At 36.6% G+C, this 11,823-nt stretch overlaps 1 pseudogene; it reads right to left on the bottom strand.

The window, feature by feature from the left end:
• Positions 1 to 11,823, bottom strand: part of LOC136840092 (soluble guanylate cyclase 88E-like) — a 92,640-nt pseudogene that overhangs the window by 51,191 nt on the left and 29,626 nt on the right.

Raw genomic sequence — 11,823 nt, 5'->3', positions numbered from 1 at the left:
GTAACTAAATAAACCCTACATGATTGTCATACCTCATTTCGGTACACATGTGACTTACTATCTGGAAAAGAATACTTGAAGGGGCACAAAGGGAGGGTGTGACGAGTACAAACAAAACGACAGATATTAGGGTTTAATCAACAGTTTTCGGGTTGCTGAGATGAATAGTGACACTCGGATGCCCTTTAAGTCAAGTTCAGCCCCTAGGAATTGGGGTGAGGAGGAGTTAAATATAAAATGTCAAAAAGCTGGGCATTGTAATTGAGCAACTATCTTAACAGGAAGGTAGAGAGAGAGAGAGAGAGAGAGAGAAGAGAGAGAGAGAGAGAAGAGAAGAGGAGAGAGAGAGAGAGAGAGAGAGAGAGAAGAGAGAGCGTGCTAGGGAGGGTGGGGAGGAGAGAGAGGATTTATCGGTTGTCATTCAGTTTTCACGACTGTACCAGGTTAGTCAGCTAGTATATAAATGTAATGTATATATATATATATATATATATATATATAATATATATATATATATATATATATATATATATATAATATATATGTGTGTGTGTGTCTATGTCCTCTGGGGCGCCCAGCGTTGTATGTGGTCTAAACTTCCTGCAGATACGGTGCAGGATTCCCACTGCCAATGTACTTATCATCTTTACTATGCTGCAATTTTCCGTGTCAGGTGCATGGGATTAGTGGCAGTGAATGTGTATGTATGTGTCTGTTGGTGGGTAGGTGGGTTGGGGGCGTGGGAGGGTGGGGTGGAAGAGATCATGGAAGCGGGCGGCCAAACAATGCCCTCCCAGAAAAAATAGAAGTCTCCCCATTGTCAATTTCGGTGGTTCGGTGGTCCCATTTCTTCAACAAAGGGTGTAACAGAAGTAGAAGGAATTGGTGGAATCAGCTCAGAAATGCAAGCTGAATGAGCCACAATGAGAGAGAGAGAGAGAGAGAGAGAGAGAGAGAGGAGCAAGAGAGAGAGAGAGAGAGAGGCGAAGGCGGCAAGGCAGACCACCGCCTTCCTTCTTTCCATCAGAAGCAAATCAGAGATTCGTGACGTCACGGCGTAGGGGGAGTCTTTGGCGCCCTCGTCATCATATTGCTACCAGAAAACTTAGGAAACACCAGGAACGATATTTGTTTTGAGTATACTCCAGTAAAACTATTGAACATCTCAGTAGTTTTACTACTCTGATGTGAGTCTGGAAAGTATATGATTATTTTAAGTATGCGTTTGTTGCTTGTCTTGAATTAAAATAAATGAAAACAAAGAGTAAAAAAATAACTTCCATTTTTATGAAAACAACTTTCACTGTTCAAGTAAGCTGTCCCAGGAAGTCAAGTTTACACCAGCAGCTGAGCCCCCAAACAGATCGGCTATGATAGCTACGTATATACCAACAACGTCTGGGTTCCTTGATGGTCCTCTCCATCTTACAAATCAGCCTTAAAAGGAAAGATTATGTTAAATGGATAATCTAATTAATAATAAACAGTAAGATGACTCACCATTCCTTAAGCACCAGCAAGCTTGTCTACATGGTATGGGAAAAAGAATCTGGAATCATCTGTTTATTTTGGGTGGTATAAAGGATTTTGAAAACTCTTCAATGAATATTTGTAAAGCCAAAGAGAGAGAGAGAGAGAGAGAGAGAGAGAGAGAATTCTCAGGTAAATGTTTTTTTTCGGGGAGAGAGAGAATTCTCAAGTAAATGTTCTCCCAGAGAGAGAGAGAGAGAGAGAGAGAGAGAGAGAGAGGGCCTTACTTACCTTACAGACCTTACAGTTCGTTCAGGTTGCCCCAGGTCCCTCAGTGTGAGGCACCCTGAGAGAGAGAGAGAGAGAGAGAGAGAGAGAGAGAGAGAGAGAGAGAGAGAGAGGCGAGAGAGAGAGAGTCGCCATTCTATAATAATAAATAAACATAGCCAAAAAAAGTCGGGGGGCGGTGTGTCGTGTCGTCTACAGATGCCCTGAGACCCAGAACCATGACGCAACACTCTCCATCGCCTCACCTCGCACGTATCCACAGGATTCTCTCCCTTCCTCAGCCTCTGGGCCACCTGCTTCAGTATCATCTGGTAGAGAAGTTCGTCCGTTCTCTTCATCTCTTCGTCCAGCTTCTTCATGGATTCCTCCAACTTCTTGCTCTTCAGCTGCTCCTGGTCAGGCTAACTTCAGCTCCACCGATTGCTGAGTACCAGCCAGCATCAGGTCCCTGGGGAGGATAGAAGGATATCAGTGAATGAGTACCAGCCAGCGTCAGGTCCCCGGGGAGGATAGAAGGATATCAGTGAATGGTACCAGCCAGCATCAGGTCCCTGGGCAGGGATAGAAGGATATCAGTGAATGAGTACCAGCCAGCATCAGGTCCCTGGGCAGGATAGAAGGATATCAGTGAATGAGTACCAGCCAGCATCAGGTCCCTGGGCAGGATAGAAGGATGTCAGTGAAATGAGTTTGTTGGGCAGAGTCCTGAGATCCATGTCAGGTTTCCTAGGCACTTTCGTGGCTTGCTACACTTAGGAGGGCAGGGTTCGTGCTGCCATAAGGCGACCCTAATGTAATCCTACAGTACTCTAACAAAGAGTAGAGAGAGACATGACACATACATACATACAGGTGTAAAATACACAAGGTCAGTAAGTTAACAACCTTCTACAGTCCCTCTACAATCAACACACTTTCCTCCACGATACTAAAGTGTTCAGGGCTGGACAAAGTACCATTACATGTGGTTCCTCTTATCATCTTCGCTATGGATATAATGGATTTCTTTCTGTGTTGTCTGACTTTTGGCAAAATTTCGAAAAAGGTTACTTTTGAAATTTTATGAAAGTCTGAGCTAGGGCAGGCCTTATGACTGGCAATAAGGCATTAGATTTTGATAAAAAGAGACATTTGTCAGGTGGATACTCAGCCTTGGCAGAGATTTGCTGTCTCAGAGCATTTTGTGAACTCCACTTTCCTGGGCCCTACAGCTCTCAGAAGACATGCAGATGCCTATATGTTTTTGGACATATGCTTATTTGAACAAGTGTACTTACTTATATACACAAAGATAGTCGAGACTGAGATGGTATGGGCATGTGGTAAGAAAGGAGAAGAGGAAGGGGTGAAGAAGGTAGAAGGTCGACAGGGAGGCAGCAAAGGATTAGACAGAGTGATAAAGTGACTCAGGAGGGTTTGGAGAAGAAAGGTTTGCTGGGAAGATGATGGTGTCGATAGGAATGGTTGGAGAAGACGCATCATCAAGGCGACCGACCCCTTAGTCTACGGGACAGAGGTGGGGTGAAGAACACTTACATACACATAGGGATTATTATTAAATAAATAATAAAATTATTATTATTATTATTATTCAGTAGATGAACCCTATTCATATGGAACAAGGCCACCACAGGGGCCACTGACTTGAAATTCAAGCTTCCAAAGAATGTTATAGTGTTCATCAGGTAGTAAGAAAGGTAAAGGAAATATAGAAAGAAGAGAGTCTAACTTATTAAAAAAGAAGAAAAAATAAATAAATAAATTAATAAAGATAAAAAAATGGATTAAAATGCAAGGAGAATAGCATTAGGATAGTAATGCATTGAACACATACACACACACACACACACACGGTCATCAACTTAGTACCTTGAGAAGTCATGCATAGATAAATCGTTGATGTAGAGTCCGTGGACATCAAGGATTCGAGATCGGGCATGATAGGTGTGGCCAGGAACAGGATCATCTTCCATTCGTCCATGTACATCATCTGGCCTGGAATGAATATCGTATGAGTATAGTCTTTAGGCCTAAGGCCAAGCGCTGGGACCTTTGAGGTCATTCAGCGCTGGAAGGGAAATTGACAGTTAAAAGGTTGAAAGGTGTAACAGGAGGAAAACCTCAAAGCAGTTGCACTGTGAATCAATTGTTAGGAGAGGGTGGGCAGCAATGTCTACAGTTCACCGCATGAGGTGCACTGATGGTACTATCACCCTACGGGGCTATCTGGCCTGGAGGATGGAAGAAGAAAAGAAAAAAATGGCAAGGATTTATTCTTTTGGAAGCAATTGCTTTCTTTCAGCTGCCTATTTTATTTTTTTTTTATGGTTGACTTAGAGATTACTAAGAGGAGACGAATATTAAGTATTCAAATGCAAGCTATATTTTGATGTTTATTTCCTGGAACTAAAACTACAAAAAAAGGTATATTTTATCATTCAATTGTATTATTCTTATACTTGACTTAGAGATGACTAAGAGGAGAGAATATTAAATATTCAAGTAAACTGCATTTTAATGTTTATTTCCTTGAACTAAACTACAAAAAAAGGGTATATTTTTATCATTCAATTGTATTAATTGGGTCGCTTTTCTGAACTGACCTCCTAAATGTTATGAAGAATTATATTACATGCCTAAGTAAGGCGTCTCTTAATAATTTTCATTTCTCTTGAACGACAGCTACAAAAAAAATGAACGAAAACACAAGGTCTATTTTATCATTCAGTTGTCTTAATTCTGTCGCTTTAGTTTTCTGTAAAAGAAAACTATTGTGCCAGCTTTATCTGTCCGTCCGCACTTATTCTGTCGCCCTCAGATCTTGAAAACTACTGAGGCTAGAGGGCTGCAAATTGGTATGTTGATCATCTACCCTCTAATCATCAAACATGCCAAATTGCAGCCCTCTAACCCTCAGTAGTTTTATTCTACTTAAGGTTAAAGTTACCCATAATCGTGCTTCTGGCAACGATATAGGATACGATACCACCGGGCCGTGATTAAAACTTCATGGGCCGCGGCTCATAGAACAGTATACCGAGACCGCCGAAAGATAGATCTATCTTCGGTGGCCTTGATTATACGCCGTAGCAGCTGTACAGAAAACTCGATTGCGCTGAAGAGACTTCGGCCCTATTTTTATTTTTTTATTTATTTATTTTTTTATTTATTTATTTATTTTTAGTTGACTTAAAACAACGAAGAGGAGAGGAATTTTACATACGAACCGATTCATATGCAGTGATTTATGACTGAGACGTAACGGAAAACCTGCTGCCCGTGTGTGTGCCTTTGTGATCAGGGTATAACGGTGCCAAGGTGCCAAATAACCGTTGACCGCTTGGCGTGAGTGCCACAAAGGGTGTCCATACACTGCGTTCCTATTGGCCCTTTTTTCGAAAAGTAGGAGCCAATCAGCGAAGACATAAGGTCTGAGGGCCGCGAGTGCATGTTCTGTTTAAAAGCTGTCCCCTCAGTTTAGCGTGGGCGGGCGGTGGGCGTGGTTGACCGTCGGGACAGTGATGGGGTGACGCGTAAAAACTTAGCGCACGTCCCCACCGTAACTGCATAAATTAACGTAATGTAATTTCAACGATAAATACACAAGTGTTAACTGTATCATACGCGTTTCATTCGTGTTGGCAGAGCGCTTATACGACCGAAATCGGGTCACATATTTCAGTAACCCATATCTTATTTTTTTATTTCTCTTAAACTAAAACTGCAAAAAAAGGGGGAACGAAAATACAAGGTATATTTTATTATCGTCATTCAATGGCGTCAAAATTGTAGACTGATCTCTGATAATATATAAAAAAATAAATAAATAGATAAACGAATAAATGAATCAATAATCAGATGCAGGAGATGACAGATAAATTAATAAGTAAGTAAGTGAATAAATCAATAATCAGATGCAGGAGATGGCAGATATATAAAAAAATAAATAAGTGAATAAATAAATAATCAGATGCAGGAAGTGACAAATAATGAGTAAATAAGAGAATAAATAAATAATTAGATGCGGGTGACAGATAAATTAAAAATAAATAAATGAATAAATAAATAAATAAAATCAGATGAATAATCAGGCGATGACAGATAAATTAATAAATAAATAAGCGGATAAATAAATAATCAGATGCAAAGAGATGACAGATAAACAAATAAATAAGTAAAGAAACAAATACATAAATTAATAATCAGAAACATAAAACCGTGCGCGCTACCGCAGGGCAATAATCCCAAGGGCGCCGCCCTCCCCACCTCTCACCTTTCAAGCTGAGACACTTCGGGTGTTCATCCTCTTCGTGCGGGTGGGCGTTGCCGTTCATTTGCCCTTCGACAAGAGGGCGTCGTCCAGGGACTTCAGCTCGAAGATGTTGTTCGTCCGTCGGAGGATCTGGCGGGGACAATGCCACGCCGGGCTGGTTGGGATCGACGTCGAATTTTGTTGTACTTTTATAATTTTGTAATTTTTTATAATTTTTAAATTGCAAATTTTCAATGATTTTGTTTTTTTGAACTGGAATTTTATATATTTATCTGTTTTTTATATTTTATTTTACACTTTCCTTTCGGAATCTTTTTATTTTTTAAATTTTAAATGATTTTGTTTTTGAGATAGAATTTTATATATTTATCTGTTTTTATATGTATATTTTTGCATTTTCCTTTGGGAATCTATTTTTATTATTTTTTATTTTCCTTTAGGAAAATGATTTTCGTTTTGAGCGTTGTATTTTATGTTTATCTAATCTTACTACTTTTTATATATTTTCCTGTATGAAAAATATTTTGTTTTTGAGGTAACAAAGTTGGGATTGATCCAATTTACGATTCTGAATTGTTAGAATGTGTTTATTCTATATAAAGGGAACTCTTTTATATATTTAACTATTTTACTATTTTTCAATTTTCCTGTATGAAAATGATTTTGTTTTTGAGGTAAAAAAAAAAAAAAAAAGGTTGGGATCTACTAAATGTATGATTTTGATTTGTTAGAATAAATATTTTTAATCTAAAAGAACTCTTTTATATATTTATCTGTTTTTATAATTTTTTTCAATTTTTCTTTAGGAAAATGATTTTGTTTTCGAGGTAAAAAAAAAAAAGTTTGAAACGATTATATAAATGTACTATTTTGAATTATTAACATTAAGTTTTTTTTTTTAATCTAAAAGAACCATTTTACAGCTTATTAACCAGCCATCTAAATATAAACGAACGATGACAGGTGAGAATTTATGTCAATGACGTTAATCTCAGTTACGAAAATCAGCTGATTATTTAACACTACGTTACAATGCTCAGGTAAAATTTAGAATGGATATGACACCAACAACGCAAAAACAAAAAAACAAAAAAAAAGTGAACTTTGAACGGAACGCAAATTCCTGAGATGTAAGCTAGTATTGCCCCAGCCCCGGTTTTTTTTTGCCATGCCCTTAGGTTAGGGCAGGTTAGATAAGATACCCTGGGAATAATTTGGGTATGGGCAACATAATGAGATCATTTTCAAAAAAATTCTATGGTTGGTTTTTAAGATGTGGCGTACCGCTTTTTTCAGGAAGGTTCCGATACTAGGTTACATCTCTGGAAAATGCAACAGGACAGGGATTCTTAAATCTAAGACAAATATTCAAGGTCACACAAATCACCAGGTGAATGGACAGGTGTTCCGTGTAGGTGAATGCTGCCCTAAAATGGAAAACTGCAATATCTGCAAAATTTTCGAAACTGAGACGCGCCACCTATTGGGCTGTGAAGAACTAATACACAAGTTACTGCAGTTTCAGAATGATTCTTCAGTGCTTTACTGAGGGGGTCCCATTTGCAGTATCTGCAAAATCAGTAGTAAGGCAAGGGAAACTGCAGTATCTGCAAAATTTTCGAAACTGAGATGTGCCATCCATTGGGCTCGTGAAACGCTAATACACAAGTTACTGCAGTTTCAGAATGATTCTTCAGTGCTTTATATTTTAGGGGTCACATAAGCAGTATCTGCAAAAATCAGTAGTAAGGCTAGGAAAACTGCAGTATCTGCAAAATCAGTAGTAAAACTGCAGTATCTGCAAAATCAGTAGTAAGGCAAGGAAAACTGCAGTATCTGCAAAATCAGTAGTAAGGCAAGGGAAAACTGCAGTGTCTGCAAAATCAGTAGTAAGGCAAGGGAAAACTGCAGTATCTGCAAAATCAGTAGTAAGGCAAGGGAAAACTGCAGTATCTGCAAAATCAGTAGTAAGGCAAGGGAAAACTGCAGTGTCTGCCATTTTTCTCAGTTCTGTATTTTTGCAGATACTGCGGTCTTCCACTTTTAGGGCAGAATGGTGTACACTGAACGGAGACAAAAGGAGCGACGCTATGTGTTTAATCTCATCCACCGATAACACAGGAACAGTGCACTTACTATAACAGGGAATTCACAGAGGCCCAGAGTGTGGATACTGTGATTGAACAAATCAATCAATTAAGCACGGGTGCTCAAATAATAGAAAGCCCGCGTATGAAGGCATGAGACAATGAACTGAATGGAATATAGAATTTAGGCCAAAGGCCAAGCACTGGGACCTATGAAGTCATTCAGTGCTGAAACGGAAATTGACAGTAAAAGGTGTGGAAGGTGTAACAGGAGGAAAACCTCAAAGCAGTTGCACTATGAATCAATTAATAGGAGAGGGTGGAAAGTAAGATGGAAGAAAGAGAATATGAAAGGAGGTACAGTAAAAGGAACGAAAGGGGTTGCAGCCAGGGGCCGAGGGCACGCTGCAAAGAACCTTAAGTAATGCCTAGAGTGCACCGCATGAGGTGCACTGACGGCACTAACCCCCTACGGAGAATATGGGATAATGAGAGCAAAAGATTGATGCAGATCAAGGTAGAAATATCATAACAGTTATTATTATTATTATTATTATTATTATTATTATTATTATTATTATTATTATTATTATTATTATTATTATTTGTGGATTGCTACAATATACTAATGCACTTAAAAACTACAAAAGAAGGGTATCTTACAGTTGTTGTTATTATTATTATTATTATTATTATTATTAAAATATATGCCCAAAGGGCGATTAATTTGCAGAGCAAACGTCTCCAGAAGAAAATACCATAATAAGAAGCACCCCAGGGTAGACGAAAGGTAAAAAAAAAATAGAAAATTAAAAAGCTTCCCAAGGTAGACGAAAGGTAAATATAAAAAAAAATGCTTCCGAAAAAAAAAAAAAAAACAGCAATGAAGAAAAAACAAACTACTCAGCTGGACTCCGTCTTGACTAAAACCCTAATCCCATAAAGACGTTTCCTCGAAATAAAATAGATCTGAAAATCTGGCTCCGAAGCCGAGCACTGGGGCACTTTCAGCTATCAGTGCAGTGGTTGGAGTGGGAGGTGAGGCAAAACGCTGAAGAAAGGAAGTGGGAGGAGAGGTACAGTAAAAGGCTGAAAATCGGTTGCTGCTTGGGGCCGAAGGGACGCTGCAAACAGCCTTCAGTATAATGCAGTGGTTCTTAACCTGGAGGGCGTCAGCAATTTCCAGGGGGGGGGGTTTGCAAGCCCCAGAGAAAAATGAAAAATTCTCTTATTTTATATTAATAATTCTCTTAATATTCAACCACGCATTCAAGATCTAGTAGCTAAGAAGTAGTGTCAAGTATCTCACTAATTCATTCCCAAAGAATAAAAACACCTCTTCTCTTTCTCTTTCTTTTTCATTTTCCTTTAAATCTGGGAGGAATTTTACTCATAGATGCAAGGGGCGGGAACCAACTCTTAGTGGTAATAAAAGGTTAAGAACCACTGGTGTAATGCCTGCAGTACACCACGTGAGATGCAATGACAGCACTGCCCCTACGGGGTGTAATAAAACAGAAAAAAGAGACGGTTATTTCCACGTAACAAAGCCAGGTGATAAAAAGAAGGCACGATAAGAATAAAAACAATTTTGTCTTTGTCAAAATTTCCATCCCTAGAAGGGCCATCCTCTCATGAGGTCGAGAAGAAAATGGAATATTTCTTTCTGAGGTAAATAAATCTAAAGCAGGTATGAAATCCAGAAATTCACAGGCGAAAATACGAGGACCGAACTTCAATGCCTGCTTTCCATTTACCAGAAACCCCAAAGTTTTTCACCTGGAAGCCACAAAACCACCTGGGCAATAAAACGGAAGGAAGGTGACTCTCGTTTCAGTGATTCCATTAATTAGCGAGGCCCAATTAGCTCGTTTGGTGAGCCGTGACGTCACTGCGACCTTTAATTGGGAGAGTGACGTCAATTAAGCCTTTCGGTGAATGCTGACGTTCAAAGCGATGAGGAAAGACGACTATTTTCGGGAGAGGTTATTGACTATAGCCTTCGCTCTGATTGAGTCAGGCTCGAAAACAAATTGAAAGATGCGTTGTAGGAACTGTCAGAAAATTATGCATGAATATATATATATATATATATATATATATATATATATATATATATATATATATATATATATATATATATATATATATATATATATATATATATATATATATATATATATATGAAAAAATTCAAGTTCGATCAGTAACTTCATACACGAATTGATAGAGATAATAAAAAAAAGTTAATCTGCGAAGCAGCTAGAATTAAAATGAAGAATATCTTAACGAGTTAAATGAATGGTATACATAAGTAACTCAAACAAACGCATTTGGAAGAGATAAGCTCATACAAAAGATAAGTAATTCTTTGATAGTTCTGATTAGCGAGAGATCAAAGTGGTAGGTATCTGAAATGACGAGAAAAAGTATCAATAATCAATGAAAATTTATCAAAGTAGATAATAACAGACGCAAGAACTTATACTTGTGTACACAGAGGTTATACATTTGTCATTGGTTAAAAAACGTCTAGACTTCTTTTTCTTTTCCTCTGCTCATATTTTTGTAAATATTTCTTAAAGTTCTAAAAAGATTGAAAAATTGTTGCTAAATATTTGATTCACAGTGATGAAATTTCCGAAGATATTACCAGAATTTTTAAAAAATCCGAAAAAATTATAATTTTAAAAAATTTCATAAAAATTTTCCGAAAAAACCACCAGAATTTAAAAAAAAAAAACGTAAATTTCTAAAAAAAAAAAAAAAAAAAAAACTACCAGTTTTCAAAATTTTTAAAAATTTTACGAAATTTCTGAAAAAATGTCTAAATTTTTTTATTTTATAAAATTTCGAAAAAATTACCAGATTTTTAAAAATTCTTATAAAATTAAAAAATTCTTATAAAATTTCCGAAGATATTACCAGTTTTTAAATTTTAAAACGTTTTCGAAAAAAATTACGAGTTTTACATTTTCCTAAAATTTCCGAAAAAATTACCAGTTTTAAAAATTTTATAGTTCGAAAAAAATACCAGAATGTTTAAAATTTCTTAAAATTTCCGAAAAAATGCCAGTTTTAAAAATCTTCTAAAAATTTCCGAAAAAATTAAGTTTTGTAAAATAAAAAATCCGAAAAACCAAGTGCTTTCATTTATAAATCTTCCGAAAAAATGACTAGATTTCTAAATTCTAAAAAGAATCCGAAAACTTGGCATTTCTTTTTTTTATTTTCCGAAAAAATTACTAGATTTTTAAAATATTTTAAAATTCCCGAAAAAATGACCAGTTTTTTATTTTCCGAAAAAATTACTAGATTTTTAAAAACTTTTTAAATTCCCGAAAAAATGACCAGTTTTAAAAATGCTATCAAATGTCCCTAAAAATAACCGGAGGTTTAAAAAAAAAAAAAAGAAACGGAAATTTGTTCAGAAATTTCATCACCGTTATTCAAACATTCAGCAACGATTTTCAGTTTTTTGAGAACCATAAGAAATATTTAAAAAAACATGAATAAGAAAAGTCAAATATCTAAACACAAATATCCAAAAGTTAAAAAGAAAATCATAATTGCTCCAAAAATAAACAATATTTTCAATAAAAAAAATTTGAATGAGAATAAAGATTGAATTATAAGTATCAATTATGTCAAAAAACCGACAAATCTAATATAGGTTATACTTTCATAAAAAAACGAAATTATGAA

This window comes from Macrobrachium rosenbergii, chromosome 1 (genome assembly GCF_040412425.1).
Source record: "Macrobrachium rosenbergii isolate ZJJX-2024 chromosome 1, ASM4041242v1, whole genome shotgun sequence".
Taxonomy (NCBI): Eukaryota; Metazoa; Arthropoda; class Malacostraca; order Decapoda; family Palaemonidae; genus Macrobrachium; species Macrobrachium rosenbergii.
The sequence above is the reverse complement of the archived record's forward strand: the minus strand, read 5'-3'. Positions and strand labels throughout refer to the sequence as shown.